We start from the raw sequence: 7,989 nt of genomic DNA, 5'->3' as shown, positions 1-7,989 counted from the left end.
AGTAATAGCAGCTAATGAAAACTAGCATTTATATATATGTTAAATTTAATGTTTAAGATAAATTTAATTTTATGCATTCATGTTTGCAAAGTGTTTTACAGAAATTATTTTATTTGATCCTCAAACAACTCTGGGAAGTAGGTACTGTCATTATCTCCATTTTACAAAGTAGGAAACTGAGGCAGACAGAGATTAAATGAGTGACTCAGAGTCATACAAGCAACCTTAGGCTAGTAAGTATCTGAGGCAAGAACTGAACTCAGGTCTTTCTGACTCCAAACCCAAGGCTCTAGTCACTGATTTGATGATGATAAATTTAAGCACTTTTATCATCACCTACCTACTAGGACATTTTGTGCCTGGGGCAACTACTACCAAAACATTCTTGAGGCAAGAGACATAAAAAGAGCTATCAGGCAAGAGAAGAGGAGCAAAGAGTATGGAAAAAGAGAGGTAGAGACCCCAGGTCATAAGCACAAGGCTGATACTGGGGAAGGTGCCAAGCTTGGGGGCAGGTTTTATGGTGGGAGACTATAGAAGCTCACCCTGGCAGCTTCTGGCAACTTCCTGTTATTAACTAATTATCCTAACTAACTAGGGACTGAGCTCTATTGTTTCTATGGGGCTGAAAGAGTTTAAATGTTTTAGTGCCCTCTAATTTTGTTGCCCTGGGGAATGCCCTCATCTTCCCACCCTAGTTCTGGTTCTGTTTTTCATTACCCTTTGAAAGTCAAAACACTTGAACTCTTGAGCAGCTAGCTACTTTCTTCCTTCTCACTCATCTTGGGCTTTGATTCTTTCTTATCCATTTTTATTCTAATCTTCCAAGCCTGACTATTCATCCTCCTTGACAGAAATGAGAGAAGTAAGTAATAGTAGAGTCATTCTGTTTTCTCTGTTGTCTGTTAACATTATACAATCCTCCCTTCCCAGTCAGCCAGTCCTTTCCCTATTCCTTCTCAGATTCCAGAAATAGTTTTTCAAAAATCCTTTTTGTTCCCTTGCCTATTCTGCAAGGTTCAGCTCAGTCTGGGCTTTATGACCCTCTTCTCATGAGTCTGTTCCTCTCTTTGGTATTCTTCCTTGGCCTGCTTCTGTCTTTTGGAGGTATCTGCTCCAAATCTGGGCACATCAGGAGTTCCCTGTGAAGCTACATCCTTCTCACTAAATGCCTCCTCCTTTCCCTTTTTATTAGGATCATTCATGAGGGTATCATTAGAATTTTATTTTTGAGAGCCCTTGATCCTCTTGAACCACATTCTCTTTCAGAATCTCAGGCCCTGAGACTATATCGTCCATTTTTTTGAACTTTTAAAAAACTGCTTTCTTGAAGTCTAAAGGCAGTATTTTTCTCCAAAGTTCTCATGAGCTATAAGACAACTTGGTTAGTTTCTACTATTATTCCAGTTGCTTTCTTTTCATCAGTTCAGGCCTTCTTGCTGGTTAGAATTAAGTAGCAGTTGTCAGTTGTCTGGTCCTAGAAAGGGCTTCTGCTTTCTCACATATAGTATTAAATATTTGAGAAGCATATGTAGTAGAATGGATCTAAATTGATGTCTAAATCAGAAACAAGTGAGTTTGAAAACAACTTTTGCTACATGTTGAGCATGTGACCCTGAGCAAGTCACTTAATCCCTCAGTTACTCAAACTTCTTTCTAAAACTAGAAATTGTAAAGAACAGACAGATCTGGGGGCAGCAAGGTGGCTCAACAGATTGAGAGACAGGCCTGGAGACGGAGGTTTTAAGTTCCAAGTCTGGCCTTGGAAACTTCCTAGCTATGTGACCCTGGGCAAGTCACTTTATTCTCATTGCCTAGCCCTTACTGCTCTTCTGCCTTGGAACTATTATAGAGTATTGGTTCTAAGGTGGAAGGCAAGGGTTTAAAAAAAATAGATTAGACAGGTCTGTAAGTGGTAGAGGGAATTTCCTCACTGTAAGTAAACTCCCTAAACTGATAAAAATCACAGGTCTAATTTAAAATTTAAAAAAAGAATAATAGTTCAAAAATAAATACAGTTCTATACAACTCTTTCCTATTAGAAACTCTATGGAGAAGATTACTGGGCTAGCAAATATAACTAGATGTCAGATTAGACGCTAATGTGTGAGTGAAAACTCTGGTGACATCTCATCTACTCAGATGTTTGTTTATTTAGTTGATATTCATTCATGACTGATCTGGTAAGTTAGGTTAGATGTAGAAGTAGCCAGATGCTCCAGCTTGGTTTCCCAGAGTTGCATTAGTCTTCCCACGATAGTGCCAGTGGCACTAGGTTTTAGTGAAGGAAATGGAACTTTTTCAAATTCACAGGTAACTTCTTGTCATCACTTCTGAGTAGCATTTTATTTCCTTTGCTCTGAAGGGAAACAGATAAAAGTAGGACATTAGAAGGGTGGCTTCCCTGACCTGAAGCTACCTGGGTCACCTTAGCTGGAATGGGGATGAGTTTACCAGTGGTCTACTGACTTTCAGGAAAACCAATGATCCCACTACATTGTATGAGAAACTCCCAGAACATGGGAAAAAACTCTCCCAGCCCCATTATAGACTGAAGTGTGGAAGGATCCAGTCATGCCAAACAATATAGCATGATTAAGCCATGGCAAATTAATACACTATATATGAAAGCAAAGCTGGAAGCAACATGGGGATGACAGCACTGCTGCTCTGCCATCTTGGGGAAGAGTGGACTTTGTCCCCTTGGGGTTGTACTTTCTCCCTGTGGCTAAAATTCCCAAACCTAAGCTCCAGGAGTCTTCTGGCCACAGCACAATTGACCCCAGGCCACTATCCTCAGGACACATTGCCAATGTACTATTCCCTATCCCCAGGACCCCTTTTCCTCCTCTGGGAAGGGAAGGGAAAGGCATAAACATTTATGTAGTTCCTTCTATGTGTCAGATACTGTGCTAAGTACTTTTACAAATATTATTTCATTTCATCCTCACAAAAACCCTGTGAGGTAAGTGCTATTAATATTTCTTTTGTTGTTCTGTTCGTTGTGTTTCCATTTGGGCATTTCTTGGCCAAGACACTAAAATGGTTCACTATTTCCTTTTCCAACTCATTTTATAGATTAGGAAACTAAGGCAAACAGGGTTAAGTGACTTGCCCAGGGTCACATAGCTAGAAAATGTCTGAGACCAGATTTGAACTTTGGTCTTCCTGACTCCAGACCCAGCACTCCATCCACTGCAAAACCAGATGCCCAGGAGAGAAAGAATACCCTCTCCTGGCATAATAGCACCCACATGGACTTGTCCTCTGTTTGACGATCACTAAACACTCCTGCAACTCTGCCCCAGGCTCAGTTACAGCTGGCTATGGTCCCTTGTAAAAATGATTTGTGACTTTCGAGCTCTATAGACATATAAGCTATATAGTGGCAGTTTGAGGGCTGGGTAGGATCTTTCAGAATTGATGTGGGTACTTTCAATGAAGAGGGAAAAAATCAGAATTATGAATCATATTGATGTGATAATTATAAGTAATGGGATACCCTTTGAAATACCAAAAAAAATTACATGGCAGCATAAAGAAAGATTATTATATACTATCTACAAAAAATCAGCTAAGCAGCCTGGATGAATAGATAGAAAGAATGTTGGATTTGAAGTCAGAGGATTTGGGTTCAAATCCTGGCTCTGTGATCTTGGAGAGGTCAAGAAATTTCTCTGGGCCTAAGTGTCTTCATCTGTAAAATGACGGGGTTGCACTGGATGCTCCCTGAGGTACCTTCTAGCTCTAAATCTGTGATTACCTGACTTGTATGTATAGCAAGGGCAAATGAGAACCCCCAAAATACTACTACTACTATTAATAATAATAATAAAAATAGCAAGCATTTATATAACGCTTTAAGGTTTGCCAAGTGCTTTTCACAACAACCCTAGGAGGCAGGTGCCATTATTATCCTCATCTTACAGATAAGAAAAGTGAGGTAGGAAAAAGTTAAATGATTTATCAAGGGTCACAGAGCTAATATGTGTTTAAGGCAGAATTTGAAATCAAAGTCAATCAGAATCAGAGAAAAATCAGGGAAAAATCAGATGTATTATTACTTTTTTTTTCTTCCCAAATCACTCTTCAGCGATGAATCTAGTGAATTTGAGATCCCACTTTTGGCCAGCTCAGACACCCTTTCTCCAGTTCCATCTTTCATCTTTTATCATAATCAGGATGATGACCCCCAAATCACATACAATCCTTAACTAACAAAGGGTATCTTGTGTTGGATATTATTGAATCTCATTTTAAAAAAGACATCATACTTTCTCAAACATTTTATTTCTTTAAAATTTGATGCAGATATTTAATTTTTAATGTCATTTCATCATCTTTTGCTTTTACTTTATAGTCACATGACAGAATATATTCCATTCTACCCTCTCTTACCTATGACTTTTTTCTTTGTAATGAAGAAAGAAAAATTAAGCAAAACCAAATGATCCATCGATCCAATTTGACAGAGTATGTCACATTCCATACCCCAGCCCTCCCTTCCCCAGAAACTCTCCAAGGAAAAGGGGGAAATGGATTTATTCTAGGGCAAAGACTAGTTATTCTACTTCTATATTGTTCAGCTCCATTTAATTGTTCTTTTCATTAACATTGTTGTTAACTCACATATTTTTAGAAACACTCAACTCAAAAGGGTTTTCATTGTAACCCTCCACACCCTTTAGGTCACACTTCCAACTTTTCTTAGTGACAACTCTCCACCCTATCCCCTGCTTTCATCTTAAAGAAAGCCAGCACTTTTGTTGAAGATTTCTCGAACAGCTTGACCATATAATTACTCACCTTCTCCACCTCTGACAGCTTCCTTTCAAGGCAGTGTGGTATAGTGGAAAGATCATTGACCCTGAAGTTGGGAGGATCTGGGCTTGAATCCAGCCCCTGACATTTACAAGCTTTGTGGTCATGGGAATGAATGCCACTTAATCTCCATGAGCCTCAGTTTCCTCTTCAGTAAAGTGGTAACAATAATATTACCTACCTCCCAGAATTATTGTGAAGAGTAATATGTGTAAGACACTTTGCAAACCTTCAAGTTCTGTATAAATAGCTATAAAATTATTAGTATTCTCTACCTTCTCACATTTTCTACCTCACACTCCAACATGGGCACATCATTCTAAAGAACTACACACCCTACAAGACATAAAACTTCAAGATTTTCACCAATGACAGTCTTCTAGTATTTATTTTCTTATTGTTTCACTCATCAAATAGACTTTTCCCTCTTCCTAAGATTTCTAGTACTTGATTTCCTCTGATAGTTCTGGTTCTCTCTCTTTTCTTATTTAATTTACCTTCATGGCCAACTGTAACATCATGGAAAACTAATATTTCTTTAATTATCTTCCCTCCCCTGAAATTCTTTGCCCCACAAACTTAGACACTTGCTCACTGTGTGGCCCTAGGCAAGTCACCTAAACGTCTATTTGCCTCAGTTTTCTTAACTGAAAAATGGGGATAATGATAGCTCATATCTCACAGGGTTGTTGTAAAGATCAAATAAAATAATATTTGTAAAAGATCCAGGCACATAATAAGTGCTAAATAAATGCTTTCCTTCTTTCTTTTCCTGTGAACCCTCATCCTTCAAGTTCCTGGGTAAAGTTGACTTCCCACTTTCTTTCTCATCAGCCATCTCTCAACTTGGAGGATGTAAACCTTTTAGCTCTATACCTCCCATCCTGGGACCCCATGTCCTGTCTTGCAAGTACCTAATATGACCCATATATCTGGACAACCTCTGTCACCTTATATTGTGTCCATTTCTCATCCATCACCTTGTCACTAAAGTGGCACTACTTTGCCATTCCTTCCACTCTCCAATTCTAGGAAAAAAACAATTTGATACTGCTGTTGCTACAGGAAAAGATATATCAATCTGCTCCCCTATGTCTCCACTAATCATTCCTATAACTTTCCAATTTGTAGTGAATTGTCTTGTGGAAGCAAGATTCGCTAAGATGGGGATCTTCCAATGTCAGCTTCCATGGCTACCCTCCTCAGAATCACAAAACTTCTGAGTTGGAAAGAACCTATAGGGCCATATTATCTAATCATTATTAAAAAAAAAAAAAACCTTTGCAAAATCCATCACAAATATCATTCATCTTTTACTTGAAGGCCTTCAGTAAGAGGAAACCTATTCTCCACCCAAAGCAGCTCATTTCACTTTTGTATAGCTCAAATGGTTAGGAAATTTCTCCTTATGTTGAACCTAAATCCATCTTTTAAAGACTTCAACCTAGTGTGCTTAGTTCCCCCTGGGACTAAGTAAAGTGAATATAATCCCTCTTCCACATTGTAGCACTTCAAATTCTTGAAAACAACTATCATCTCATCTCCACTGAGAAAAGTTCATATAAATCTGAAACCCTTTTTGGACCCCAAAACAACCTTTTGATTTTAAAGCAACAAATCTTAGGTTTGAAGCTCTGGATTGTACTCCCTGAGGCCATGGACAGAGACCTCCTTCTTTTGTCTACCATGCTGGGAGATGTTGTACGTGTGCTGTGTGGCCATTCTAAACACCACGTGATTACTCTTGGTGTGTGAATGACCCACTCCTTTTGTGAACCCAAGTCTAAATCAGATAGGCTTGGGAAAGGGGTATAACAAAAATTGGTGAAGACAGGAAGTTGCTTTCTTCCCTTGGATCACAGACTAGAGAGCACATGAAGTCTGGCTTGGTGCTGTCTCTGCCTGCTCATGAGGAAGGCAACAGAAAGAACTAGCTGACCACACCTGGATCGTGCTTTTCTTTTTCTGGTCCACTTTAGTTATAAAATTAAGATACAGTCTCCAGAGAATTTTAATCATAACACCACTCCCAACCTTCCCATCTAAGCCTACTCTAAGATAAACATCTCCAACTCTATCAGCTGGCTCTCATGTGGCATTATCCCAAGCTCTTTGATCTTCCTGGTCACCCTATTTTGAATGGTCACCCCAGCTATTCAACAGCCTACCTAAAATGTGGTGCACAAAATTGAAAATAGTATTCCATATATATTGTCTAGTTAGAGCAGGATACAAAAGGACTATCACTTCCCTGACACAGTCTATTTTAGTGTGACCCAAAATCATATTAACTTTTTTGGCTGCCCTATCATATTATTGATTTATACTGAGCTTAGAGGATCTAGTAAACCTCATCCCTAGATCTTTTTTTTTTTTTTCCAGACAAGCCACTTTATAAATATACTCCCCATGTGTCTGATATGTGCAATTAAAATTTCAAATCCAAATATCAGAGTTTACATTTATTAAATTGCTTCTTGTTAAATATGGCCTAATATTGTAGATTTCAATCTATTTTTGTGTACTGATTCTAGCGTTTCTTCTTAGCTTTTGTCATCTATAAATTTTTTTAAGTATGTCATCTTTGCTTTTGTCCAAATCATTGATAAACATGCTAAATAGCACAGAAGCAAGAACATGTCCTTGAGGTATTCCCCAGTGACCCTTTTCAAGCTAACATTAAACTGTCAACCATTCAAGTAGTTCTGAAGTCACCTAGTCCTCTTTCTATATCTCTCCTACTTGACTTCAGAAATAGCGTAAGTGACTTCAGCCATGCTTTGCTACATCTACACTACTCTCTTGATCAACCAGTCTAGCAACGAGTCTGTCATTTTTACTTGACACCAAAAGACATGACTTTATTCTTACATGCCCTGTTCTTGAGGAAGCCACGTTGGTTCTTCATGATCATTTCTTCGTTTTCTAGATTTTTACTAACCATCCCTTTAATAATATATTTTGGAATTTTGTGTAGAATCAGAGTCCATCTCACTGCTCCATAGTTTGTAGACTACATTCTCTTTTCTCATAATTTAAAAATGGGGATATCTGCCCTTTCCAGTCCTATTTATCTCTATATCTATATCTGCATTTCTCCTGTTCTCCATAAATTTTCAAAGATCACTGACAACAGTGCAACCAACTTGCAATCAATTAGCACTTAAC

Source organism: Monodelphis domestica, chromosome 1, assembly GCF_027887165.1.
Source record: "Monodelphis domestica isolate mMonDom1 chromosome 1, mMonDom1.pri, whole genome shotgun sequence".
Classification (NCBI taxonomy): domain Eukaryota; kingdom Metazoa; phylum Chordata; class Mammalia; order Didelphimorphia; family Didelphidae; genus Monodelphis; species Monodelphis domestica.
Note: the sequence above shows the minus strand (reverse complement) of the source record.